The sequence below is a fragment of the Dermacentor variabilis genome, chromosome 1 (assembly GCF_050947875.1).
Source record: "Dermacentor variabilis isolate Ectoservices chromosome 1, ASM5094787v1, whole genome shotgun sequence".
Classification (NCBI taxonomy): domain Eukaryota; kingdom Metazoa; phylum Arthropoda; class Arachnida; order Ixodida; family Ixodidae; genus Dermacentor; species Dermacentor variabilis.
Window position 1 is genome coordinate 179,108,019 of NC_134568.1, and position 13,860 is coordinate 179,121,878.

Consider the following 13,860-nt stretch of genomic DNA (forward strand, 5'->3'; position numbering starts at 1 on the left):
AAATGTAAATATAACTCACTGAAGCATTTCCAGGCTATTTCGCTTATTGTAATAGTCATTTGCAATATATATATATATATATATATATATATATATATATATATATATATAATAGAGAGAGAGAAGGGAGGCGGAGGGGGCAGATCATTTGCGGTTTGCCCCCCCCCCCCGCCCCCCACTCGAGGTATAGTTGGTACGCCACTGGGCAGGCGGGTCTACATGGCGCAGTAAGCGTTGGTCATTGTGAGGGAATTTTAGCAGTGTTTTGACTTGGTGTGGCATCAGCAGTTAAGAGGAAGCTTTAGCTCGGGCGCTCCTGTCTAAATACATGTAAAAAGAGAATTCGTTTTTCTCGGCAACCACTGCACCAATTTTGACGAGGTTTGTTGCATTTAAAATAAAAACTTAAAGTCTAGTGACTGTTGGTTTTGAATTTTTTAGTTAGGGCGTCAATCTTTTATTAAAAACTGGCGAAAATTCAAAATTTCCGAAAAACAAAACTGCCAAGTTTACAGCTCCGTAACTCCTAAAGGAAAAATGATAATACAATTCTGTGAAATGCATCTAATAGTACATCCAAAGCGGACAAAATTGATATATTACACATGAATCTGAAAAAAATTAGTAACATTGAAATACAGCTTTTGCAGAACCCTTGTAAACAACGTAACAAATTCACGTAAGATGTAAAATGACATATCGAATTTGTCCGCTTTCAATGTTCTAATGGATGCTGTTCACAGAACCGCGATATCTGTTTTTAATACAGAGCTATCAATTTTTAAAAATTGTGCTTCTATATTTTTCAAACGGTCAAATATTTGAAAATCGTTTTAAGAAAATTGAAGCCCTAAATAGAGATTCCGCTTCCAACAGTCACTAGAATTCAACTTTCTCTTTCAAATGCAACAAATTTCATTAAAATCGGTCCAGGGGTTATCTCATAAAAACGTTTTTGCGTTTTGCATGTATTTGAATAGGCTGCGTCGGAGTTGGGCCCGAGCTAAAGCTTCCTCTTAAGACAGTCACTAGTTGTAAGAAGCTGGGCGTAACGGTGAAGCTCGATAATGTTGTTATGTCGATGGAGTCCCCGGACGACTAGGAGTGCCTTAGTGGGGAGTACATCGAGTTGTTCGATGTCGTCCTTTAATTGAGAGGTCGTAGTGATTGGCCCGGTATCTAATGCGGGATAGCATCACTGCTTGGGTGAGGAGTTTGGCAACGTTGGTGCTGACTCACCCTTGTTGGAGAGCAATATATGCGGTTGGTCAAGTGAAGCAAGGGTTTCCATTGTTGTTTCAGTTGTATCTTTGGGGTTGCCGTGCTTTAATGTTGACGGGTATGCCGACTATGCATAAGTGTCCATGCAGTTGTCGATTATCCGGCTAACGTGCGTCGCACACGTGGCTGATTTAGAGAAGATTTTATGTGGAGGAGTTGAAGTCTTCCCCGACGATGGTGCCATATACAGGGTGTCCCACATAACTTGAGTCAATAATCTAAAAATAAAATACGCGTAGGAAGCGAACTGAACCGAACGCATACTATTATTCGCAATAGCCTATAGTAACTCAGACAATTTTTTTGTTTTCCCCGTAACTCACTAATTAATTAAGTTTAATTACCCAACTTTCAATTACTGGCTGAGGACCCCAAGTATGAAAGGCAGATTTATAGAGCACTTTCACAAACCATGTGCACCGATTGAGTTGCTTCCTTTACGATACGTCTCACGTAGTACTTTTTTCCGGGTTGCAAAGAAAGCCCGCGAAATATGAAAAAAAGCCACGTGACGGAGCGTTTGCGCAGTGGTATCGTTACTGCGCAGTGGTGAGTTACTATAGGCTATTGCGAATAATAGTATGCGTTCGGTTCAATTCGCTTCCGACGCGCATCTTATTTTTAAATTATTGACTCAAGTTATGTGGGACACCCTGTATATGGCACCATCGTCGGGAAAGACTTCAACTCCTCCACATAAAATCTTTTCTAAATCAGCCACGTGTGCGACGCACGTTAGCCGGATATTCGACAACTACATCGACACTTATGCATAGTCGGCATACCCGTCTCAAGCGTGCGTGCGTGCGTGCGTGTGGGGGGGGGGGAGGCTGCACAGCCTATTTTGTAAGCGCGAACGTTGATGACAACGTTCGCGCTTCGCCCCCTCTGTATCATGATCATGTTGTCATCAGGTCTTGGAAAGGGGAAGTCCCCCTCTGTATTCACCAGTGGCCATTTCACGCTTGACTGTGCCATTCTTAAGGTCGGGCCTCTGTGGGGCCGTGTGGAGGGCCAGGCGTGCTATAGGATACAGAATCTTTACAACATATCCCGGCAATAGATCTTAATTGTTAGATGAATAGTGCTTCCAAACATTGTACCAAAACTACTTTCACGGGCCGGTAAATAACCTTTCGATGAGTACAAATTCTTATTAGAATACCTTCTACCTTCTTTCGATCGTTTACAACATGAGTGTAATCGCCCACGAGTCGTAAGCCGATCAGTGTCCTTTCATACCTTAACGAGCGCACGGCACACAGAAAGTTACTGCTGTGTAGCTGCAAATATGCTTGATAAGAACGAACTAAACCAAACAGAACGTAGAGTTGTGTTGGGTACATCAAAGTCCTCGTAGCGCAATCAGCATATATCTGTGCTCCCCAAGTGGAGCGTGCGGAAGCCGATTCTTCGTAGATTTCCTATGCACGTTTTGACGCGAGCACGCCTGCCGGTTTAAATCTGGCGCCACATTGATGGGATACTGCGACTTGCAGCTCCCAAAGTCACAAATAAATTTTATGCAATTAAAAAAACATAGCTGTGTAATTAAACTTGTTTTAAAATAAAAATATGTGAGCACGAGAAAAAATTAGCGGCGGCGGTTTGTTCGCGCATTCGTGCACGAATAGCGAACTTCGGATCGTGTTGGCACGAACGGCAGCAACAACACCGCCTTATTTCGGTAAGTGCTTACATTATATGGCTGAAGGATTTCTACTTTGCTGAAAACCATGTTGCTCGATTTTAACGGCACGAACGTCGGTTAACGTTTGGGATTGTCGTGTTCATAACCTGTTTCAGATTCAAACACAGACAGACAGGCGGAAAAACTTTATTGGATATCCGGCGTGTTTGTGGACAGGGCTCCCGCCTAGGTGTCGGCCCGAAGGTCTTGCCTCTAAAACCCCTTAAACTTCGTAAAGTAGTGCCACGCTTTGAAGAATGCCGCCTCCTCGCGCGCTCTGGCCGAGGCCTCCGACGCGTCGCTATTGGCCTAATAGCATCACGTGGGCCCTCGCGCCTTGCTTCAGCGCCATTTTTGCTCGAGAAGCGTCTACGGAGTGGCGAGGAGAGCATGCAGGCGCCGTTGCTACGCTCGAGCAGTGTAGGCGGCACCACGGTCGAGGAGGGCGCGTGAAAGAGAGGAGAAACGAGGAGGAGAGTGTCGCTACTTTACGAAGTTTAAGGGGCTTTACTTGCCTCCTAGCGTCTTCCTCCTCGGCCTAGCAGGGGGGGGGGGGGGGGGCACTTCCCCTACTCTCGGAAGTGAGAAAGACAAAGAAGGTCATTTGCCCCCCCCCCCCCACACACACACTTTTCAAATGCGGGATTACGGCGCCTGGAGTCTCGACCAAGATCACATGAGTCTACATAAAGCTACTTCAAGCCCTGATAACGGAGGTTTGGACTCTCCACCAGCAGCACGCAGAGTCTTGGCCACATAAGTTCTTCAGTGCACTCATATCCGGTATGTATACACACAGGTTCTGCTCGGTTCCAGCTGGTAAATGTCCCCACCTCTACATGTCTGCAGTAGTCTTTCGCGACTTGATTAAGGCATTGATTCGGGCCACTTGGTCTGTCATGCTAGGAACCTCAATAGTGCAATTGAGGTTTCCAGTACTTTCAAGACTGCTTTCATTTATTTGGCCGTGAGAGGCGTTTTCGTGGTAAAACAGAGGCAGTGCGAAGTGTTCGATTCTCGCTGCCAGCGTTGTGACAGCAGCAAGTGCTCGTGGTTATCGAGTGAGGTGTGTTTATATTTACCTGTGCGTGCATGACACCATGCTTGTCATAGGCATATCTACCGGTTCGGGGGGAGGAATGCCCCTACCCCCACACGCACAGTCTGAATGGGAAAAGTAGGACATTTACCCCCTCCCCCCCCCGACACACACACAAACACACACTTCTGAAAGCAAGCACTGTCAGCTGCACACTGACAAATCCAACAAAAGAACAGCTGTTGCCAAATTTCCTCTCAGAATTGCGCCCACATAGCTACAATTTCTTCATTATGTATCCTCTACTTGGGCAGCTAGGATTGTTTTTCAGATGTCGCCACCACGTTCTGTAGCAGATGACGCTAGACCGGCCTCACTAAGCAGATGGGGTTACCGTACTTTGCGGTGCGAGACACCTGCGTGATGTGCCTTGCAAGCCTGAATTGCTGAGAAAGCTGCCGTTGGGAGTCCAAAATAATTTTATTCTACCATCCCTTGCATAATCCCTTATTTGTTGGGGCCATCGAACCTAGAGCCACACTGCCGGGTTTTCCCGCCACCGTGAAGGAAATCCAACTTCCGGGGGCAATTTCCGCCGCTTGACGTTCTATATATCGCAGGTCGCTGCTATTTTTGTTTGATGTAAGCATAATTTTTGCTATTTTACTGTAAAATAAGGAGCAGTGGGGCTGCGGCTGTGAGAGAGAATGACGACGAGAGAAAAACCTTGTTTCGGTGCTCGATCAGCTACACTACTTCTCGCTGCTCCATCATTCTAGTCGCAAACACTTACTGCTCAAAGTGCTTCGCGACATTTGGTGGAGGTGCTGGACCTTTTGCAAACCTGGAACTTTGACGCCGGATGACCCTGTCACATCTCCCATGCCTGAGGAGACTAGTCCTACCGCGCCACTAATGGCACCGCCTCCGGTCATCTGTCCTAGTGCGCCACGCCAACGGGACCCTCCCATATTCAATGGCACTGACAATCATGACGTAGAGGACTGGCTGTCATCGTACAACCGAGTGAGTGCCCACAACAAATGGTCTGAAGCCGACAAGCTTGGTTACGTACCATTATACCTTTCCGGGGTCGCCCATCTTTGGTTCCGCAGCCATGAGACTGACTTTTCCACCTGGACAGCATTCCGAACGGCACTTCAAGAAGTCTTCAGTCGCCCTGCTGTGTGCAAACTCTGGGCTGAACAACAGCTTCGCTGTCGTGCCCAACAAAAGGGCGAAACTTTCACGAGCTACATTGAAGATGTAGCTGACATTTGCCGGCGTATCAATCCAGATATGACCGAAGTGGACAAGGTCAAGAACATCTTGAGAGGCATAGAAGATGACGCCTTCCAAATGCTCTTGGCGAAGAATCCTCAGACGGTCAACAACCTCATAACACTTTGCCAGAGCTATGAGGAGCTGCGCAAACAACGGCTTTCTATGTGCCGAGCTCTCGCTCCTGACGTCGCACTTTCAGCTCTGAGTGATGGTGTCACTTCTACTCCTTGCAGTTCAGCAATTTTCGACAAAATCAAGCAATTTGTACGAGAAGAAGTGGCATGCCAACTCTCTCTTCTGCCAGTCAGTCCAGCCTCAGAGTCGCGCTTGTCTCCCGATCTCCGTCAGGTGATACAAGAACAAGTCGCTAATGCAGTACCACTTGCTTATCAACCGCCTCCTACGCCTGTGCCACTTAACACTGCCGTTGTTGCGAATCCAAGGCCTCCGTCTGCAGGTATTCAATCCACACTTACCAGCGCCCTCACATCCGCAAGCAGCTGCAACATATGCACCTACCCCCCCCCAAGCAGCTACTGGCCGCCACAGCTGCCTGTGTGCCCAGCTCGCCAATATTTCCATCAGTCTCCGCCCGCTCTTCTCAATCCATGGCGCACCCGTGACAATTGGCCTATCTGTTATTCATGCGGTCTACCAGGACATGTAGCACGGCTTTGCCGCCAGCATGGATTGTATCCTTCGGATTCTCCGAGGGCACAAAGCAACGGTTTCGACTCTCTGTACCGTTCCGTTACTGCCGCTAGCTATACTCATAGTAACTATACCGTGTCCAGGAATTGTTCGATATGTAGAATAATTAGATGTAAACGAGTTCGATATAGTCGGATTTGACTGTATTCTGAGGACTAGCTCTGCGGAGGGACAGCCCAGAAAGAGGTGTCACGACTTTCCGAAGTATACGGCAAAACTTAGCATCCGTAACACATATGGCGGCTCCTGTGTCCACGCGTACAGGTGCACGAGCACTGTCAACAAACACTTTGATTGCATTCGAGAGACTGCGTGGAGGACTTCCACATTTCGTCGGTGTCGCAGGCCTTGCCTCTTGGGCTGCAACGATTAGTTTTCCTTATCCCAAGTGATGGGGCGAGGTCGCATCGGTGACAGAGAGCGATGGCAAGGAGATGGCGAATGGCGGGTAGTTGGCGTCAGGTGCAAAGTCAGCGACATAGCCGACGAGTGGTCATTATATGGACGATTGGGCTGGCTGGTCACGGGTGGTGCTGTGCTAGGCGGCTGCACACGATCCCAAAAATGTGCAGCATAATCGGCATAGTCGCACGCAAAGCACATAGGCCGGTTGTCAGGAGTATGCCACCGGTTCACTCCATGTCACAGGACGTTTAGTACAGTGTGGCTGCTGATATGACAGCAGGGGGTGCTTCAGTTGGGGCCTAGCCACGACGTCAGCATAACGGAGAGGCATACTTAGAGTGGTTGGGTCCGCACGACAACTTCGGCTTACTGAGTGGTGCAGCCACTGGGACCTATTGGAGCAACACGACGACTTAAGCATAGCTTAGTGAAGCAGCCGCAGGAAAATGATGCTGCTGCTCTGGTAATACCTCAGCGATTTACTGCGACATAGAGCAATGGAGTGGAGGCATAAAATTCGAGGCAGGCTGTTGTATACGCGGCGGCTCAGTGAAGGTCATCAAGGAGAGCTGGCGTGCAACTTCCTTCGGACGAACGCTTTCATTTCGTGGCGGCTGCATTATCGATGCACCGACCGATGCCGACCACAACTTGATGTCAGCTATCGGCCAATAGCAGCCGTCTAATGGAATGAAGAAATAGTGCATCCAATGACAAAATAGTATGTCTAGAAGAGAGTGAGGACAGGGCCATCTGTCGAAAAGAGAGTGTTTGCGAGAAAGGTGACTTCGCATTCCGCTTGCGAGCTCCATGCATCACATACGACAGCAAAACTTGGCTGAGGTGTTCACGGCAGCGTATGCTACCCTGCAGACTACGTTATTTTACCAAGCCCGAGGGGTGGTTCAAGGCCCCTTTAATAAAAGTGGTGTTGTCAGACTGACTGCTGGAACCTATTTCTCGCACTGGCCTCCTCCTCATTCTGTCATTTGCTCCTCACGAGCTGCTGGCTCATGTTATCACAGTGGCGGCTTGTCGGTTCATTAAATTTGTTCTGTGCTGTTCCACTGCACACTGTCTTTCGCCTTTGAAGACAACGCTGTAGCAAGCAGACCCAGAGGTCCACCACAATGATTGCCTTGGTTATCTTTTAGTGTTCAATTTTGTTGCAGTATAACAAAAGAATGGGCAGCTGTTTGCTGGATTGTACTGATTGCCACACTTTCTTTTTAAACAAATCTTTCTTTGCCTACCTTTCCATGTTTGGCATGGCTGCTGTCTGCTGCTAGATTGGCTGATACCTTGCCAGACATATTTGTGGATATGTATATTTATATGTTTATATACGAAAGTTATATGTGTGACAAATGTAAGTACCAGCAAATGAGCTTGTATAACCCCTGTATGCCGGCTGACATATTAGTGTCAGTAAGAGCACCTCTGTTCTGCATAATAAAAAATATTTCTAAATAAATATTGGAACATATAATACCAGCTCATAGATATCTCTAAAGCACACTGACCTCATAATGGAATATAATGCATTATATTCAATGTAAATTTTATTTAGCTGGTCAGTACATGCCACTACGTACAGTATGTGTCGACTCTTGTCCAATCCTCCAGAATAACTATGTGCCACTGTGACACAAGAGGCACAGAATCTTTAATGCAGCTAGATAGGTGTTGTACTTCTCTGTGCATACACCTGTCATTATTTTTCTCTCTACAAGTGTCATACTTTGCCTTCATCCTTGAGAAATCGCTCTGTAGATGTCTCACACTGTGCATCCGCCCAATTTGGTGTTTCCATTTCAGCAGAGCTTTTGTGCGATGTAGTGCATCAATGTAAAAATTGCATGAGATTAAAGTTGTGACTGTTTTAGTTGCATGAGGTTGCACACTGCATAGGATGAAAGTACACAAATGCCATCGCTGTTAGTTGTATAGTACTTAATACAAACTGCTTGACTAAAGCTTTGCTTCGCATAGTTTCCAACATGTGCATTAGATCACCATAATATATTACAGCACTAGGCATTATGGGCTCACGACCCCGGTCAGTTTGATGTCTGCCGATGTCCATTGCTGGAACCCTAAAATCCTTTGTGAGAAAATTACAAATAAAAAGAAAAATTGTCACTTTGGCACAATAATTTGATTTTTTTTTACTTGCCTAAACTGCCATGTGGCATAGTGCTGGAGTGAAATTACAAATAAGCATGGAAGCTCATTTCATGGTAGTACTGCAAAAGTAACTCATAAAATATGTTGTCCATGAGCCACCGTTTATAGTCTTCAGGTTCATGACTTCTCAACTTTACCCCAAAGTAGTGTACTAGAAGGGGCAGTGCAGCGGGCGGTACTCTCCACGTGGCTTCAGCGGAGTCGCCAGTTACGGCGGCGCAGCAATCAACCGCTCTTGAAAAGCAGGGGGGGTATTCTGCAAGAGTCCACCTAGTGGACTGTCCATTTCGGCCGCTGCTGGTTGGATGCAGCTGTATGAGCGAGGAGGAGACGAGCGGCCCCAGCCAATCAGCAGCGGCTGAAGTGGACAGTCCACTAGGTGGACTCCTGCAGAATACCTCCCCTGCAGACAAAACGCTCGCATTCACTGCTACACACCTATATGCTTGGTGAGCGCAGGAGGTTTTATTCAGATTATTGCCCAAAGTACTTCGTTTATTTGGTCTGTATTCTCTAAAGCTGGAAGCTCAGTGTTTTCATGTTTCGTACAATGGTCTCATATTGTATGTCATCATATGCTCTGGCTATTTCAGTAGTCGCCACAGTTCTCACCGAATAACTGTAAGATGAGACATGCAGGACTTCATCTGCCAGTATAGATAGATCGTCTTCTGTACCCAAATATGGCCTGATTCTAATCTGAGCTGGGTGGTATTCTACCTCTCAGCCACTCTGCCTATGCTACAACCGTGGAGAATACAGATCCTGAGCACAGTTGCACTAGCAGCTGTCATGGTTGGCTAATACCCGCTTAACATCTGTGTACTGAATAGAGTTGGCTGCACTTCATGTTCTATCATGTCGCCTCCTGCAAAGGTATCCTTAATAAGTTTTCTTATTCTACATGTAATGACAATGATTGAGTGTGCTTCTTTCATATTCATTAGTCTTCAAGTGCTTGGCTTCTCATGTTTACTGGATGGCACTGATGTTGTCTTTTTTTTTTCTTTTAAGTATAGCATGGAGGCCCGGTAATGGGGGAACCAAAATATAAATTTTGGAAAAGCCAAACGAATACAGCAGTTAAAAGCAGTGGTAAAACAGCTGTGCCAATCGCACCAAATCACACCAAAAGAAGTCCTCTGCGCCATCCTGCTCCAAATTGGCATTTTAGCATAAACTTGTGCTAAGCCTGCACAAAGAAAGCATATGTTCATGCTGCCATGCTAGTAAAAATGAAACCAAAACTTCAAGTGCACTGTCATTATTCTGGAGGTCATTGCAGCGGCCATAGCCATTGGTCCTCAGTTTTCCGTTTTTGCTCTTTTTATGGTGGCTACTCTTTTGTTGCATTTCTCTCCAGTGGAGGTTCCATTGTAATTCTGCTGTGCAGTCTTGTTATTTGTGCTGCAGTTTGGTATTCATCGTACTAGTGCGGCTTGGAGCTCACTCAAGGAGGCTGGCGAATAAAAAAAAACTAAGCCTCTGATAATCTCCGGTTGGACATTGTTTAGCGTGGATGTTGACAGTGCTACTTTAGAAATACTTTGTTAACCCTTTGAGTGTCACTGATGTACCGGTACATTTCCACGTTTCTATCCCACCGGGTCACGTACCTGTGCGTTCTCCACTGTCTAGTAAGGACCCTACTAGGAGTGCATTTGCCATTATCCATGTCACTTTTCCCCTCTGAACAGCGAAAACAAACTGTTGTGTTTGTTTTATAATATACAAGAAAAAAAAGAAACCCAACACTGAGGGTTCGTCCCCTTTAAAAACACCCGACTCTGAAAGGGTTAAACACATACTCAACAGATGACTCGTTTCCTTGCAGTCCTGTACTATTGAAAGAACAGATCCTGTGGTTGTAATTTAAATAGCTTTCACATGAACCAATGCACAATTACACAGGAGAAATTTTGCACGTTATAAGAAACCTCTGGACATCTTCACTGTAATTTCGATGGTAACAATAAAATTCAAACAGCGCTAAACGACAGGACCAGAATGAGGAGGAGACAAACACGGCGCTGAACTTACAACTGATTTATTTGAAGTAAGAAGTCAACATTTATACATACAAAACTGGGCACGCATGCGCCCGGTCATACATCGATGATCAGATACAAACTCCGGACAGCCAACATTCGCACGCGTTGTACTTGCCTTGCAATCTTTTATGCAGCAATGCCATTTCGTTTGCGGACAAGATTAAAGATGTTTTTCTAACGCAACTATTAGATTTTCTGATGATATGAAATGCTTCAGCGACTTCTCTGGTAGTCTTGGACATTGTAGTCATGGTAACAATAAAATTCAAACAGCGCTAAACGACAGGACCAGAATGAGGAGGAGACAAACACGGCGCTGAACTTACAACTGATTTATTTGAAGTAAGAAGTCAACATTTATATGTACACTCGCCCAATCCACTGCCCTTCTGCAGTTCATTTCTTGTACATGGGCTTCTTTTATGTGTCAAAATATTGATCTGTCAAGCCCGGCTGCACTCTCGCCCATCATCGCCGTGTGTATCTGCCGAGCTCGCACCGCGTCGTGGCACTGCTGGTATGATACCTGCCCTTAGGATTTACAAGCGCTTTGTGGCTGGCTACGTTCGTCTACGGGACACAACAGAAGAATGTGCAAAATTCTCAAGAGTGAGTGGTGGCGCCAGGCGAGGCTTTTCAAGGACTTGCTTCGGACTAGATGCCGAGGTCAGCGTGTGTTTCGCGAGTGGTGTGTGACCATTGACCATCTCACGGAATTCCTTTGGAAGACGGTCCGAACATCCCTTCCGAAAGGCACAACAAGTATTCCTGCAGAAGGAAAGCTGCTGGTCCTTGGAGACGTCGTTTTGGATTCAAAGCATGAAAAGACCTTGTGCCTTGGACCTAAGTTTTGCCTCGACCCGGGTCTGAGAACCGTTGAAAAGTTGGCCTTCGCCCATAATGTGTCATCTAAGGCTCAGCCCGAGGACAGAACTAGGTGTGTATCAGAGTGTGCTGACACTGTGGCTAGTAGTAGCAGCCCTAAAGTGTGCAGCGATAGATTTCGATTGCTGGTGGATTACTTGGTTGATAGCCGCTTGCGCGTCGTACAATCTGACAAAGAAGGTTACTTTGTTGTACTTTCTGAGGAACAGTCTTCAAACAAGGCGCTTGAGGCAATAGGCAAACATTTTAAAGTGACTAGTAAGGAACCGGTAAAGAATAAGAAGGAAGCCGTTTCATTATTGAAAGGCATGGGGCTTCTAAGTTTGGCAAATAAAGTTAAGGAATCAGAGCGCTCTTTGCTTGAAATTTTCTTCTCGGCAAAAACGCATAAGCCCAGCATTCCTTTTCGAGCAATAGTCTCTGAACGCCAAACTTGGCAATTGGTGGTATCATCTTACCTCAATAAGCATTTGTCAGCACTTTCTGTGACTGACCCGTTTGTTGTGCCTAACTCGGAGGCAGTTGTAAAGTTTCTCTTGCAGGAGAACCCGGCTTTGTGCTTTGGTTTTGCATAGACGTGGTCGATTTATTCTATTCTCTTCCCCATAATCAAATTCTGCAATGTGTTCAGAATTGCATCTCAGACCAAAACGATGAGTGCGCATTCCAAAATAATTGTGGCATTTCGAGTGGGTCTTTCATGGAACTTTTATCCTTTTATTAAGAGAATACCTATGTAATGTGGGAAGATAAATTATTCAAGCAAAAGTCGGGGGTGTGTATTGGTGCCAAAATTGCCCCAATACTTGTAACATTTTTCTAAGTTATGTTGACAGGAAAGTAGAGAATGACTTAAATGGAAGGTTTATTCGAATTTTTCAATACGTGGATGACTTCCTAATTATAGTTAAGTCTAAGGGTGCTGAATGTGTGCCTGACTTACTCGATGTTTTTTCTAAGCATGGGTCTGGACTGAGCTTCACACATGACATCCCACAGAGCAACGTCCTGCAGTTCTTGGATCCGAGTTTGACCTTTTTGTCTAACTATGTATGCTGGCGATACACTCCCAGGAGTGAAAAACCTCTTGTAAACTACGCGTCTTGTCACTCTAAGCTTGTTAAATTCGGAATTGTAACAGGATGTATTGGTATGGCTGTCAAAAAATTGTGTACTCATCAAATGTCCAGTAGCCTGATGGTCCAAGCCCAGAGATGCAGAGAGGCCGGTTTTCCAGATTCTGTAATTGTGGCTGGTGCTAATAAGATTATAAAAACGCTGAAATGTTCGGAACAGCCCAAAGAAAATGTCGCGGGGAAAAAAGTTGTTGTCATGCCTTATGAGCACGCGTTGTCACATCGTTTTAAGAGAGTAGGGGCCAAGTATGGTGTGAGGGTTGTTTTTTCTGCTCCGATGAAGCTGGGTAAATTAGGGGCAGCAGTTCAGAGGAAGCAGGAAGGCGTTAAACGGAATGCTGCATGCAAGGTAAATCATGTCAATAAGTACATCAGTTGCAAGAAGGGCGCTGTCTACCAAATTCCTTTATCTTGTGGCCAAACTTACATAGGCCAGACAGGCCGTTGCATCAATATTAGACTAATGGAGCATGCCAATTCATTAGACAAAAAAGACACTAACCTGGCAAAGCATTGCAGTATTTGTAAATGCGTACCTTTCTTTGACGATACAAAATTGTTATTTTTTCATAGTGACAAGACTACCAGAGAAGTCGCTGAAGCATTTCATATCAGAAAATCTAATAGTTGCGTTAGCAAAACATCTTTAATCTTGTCAGCGAAAGAAATGGCATTGCTGCATAAAGGGTAGATTGCAAGGCAGGTACAACCCGTGCGAATGTTGGCTGTCCGGAGTTTGTATCTGATCATCGATGTATGACCGGGCGCATGCGTGCCCAGTTTTGTACATATAAATGTTGACTTCTTACTTCAAATAAATCAGTTGTAAGTTCAGCGCCGTGTTTGTCTCCTCCTCATTCTGGTCCTGTCGTTTAGTGCTGTTTGAATTTTATTGTTACCATGCAACACCAACTCGCCCGATCCGCTGCCCTTCTGCTGTAATTTCGATTTAGACACACGTGAGGTCATCCTTAAACAACCTTGTTGCATGACCTGTTTGTTTTTTCTTGCTCGATTGAAGTATGACGAACACACAGACGTCTGTTGCAAGTCAAAATGGTATGAGCAGCTTTATACCATAATGTACACATAGGGAAAGCCATTCCGTCAAAGGAATGGCTTTCATGAACCTAGTTTGCTAACTTGAACCATTCATGAACCTAGTTTGCTAACTTTTATCCAGAATGCAGC

At 45.6% G+C, this 13,860-nt stretch overlaps 1 long non-coding RNA gene across 1 annotated transcript in view; it reads left to right on the forward strand.

Annotated features, from left to right (window-relative positions):
• Positions 1-2,876: 2,876 nt before the first annotated feature.
• LOC142588503 (uncharacterized) overlaps positions 2,877-13,860 on the forward strand; it is a 51,424-nt gene continuing 40,440 nt past the window's right edge. Inside the window, exon 1 of the long non-coding RNA XR_012829723.1 lies at positions 2,877-2,968. This is a non-coding gene — a long non-coding RNA (uncharacterized LOC142588503). The remainder of the gene's footprint in view (positions 2,969-13,860) is intronic.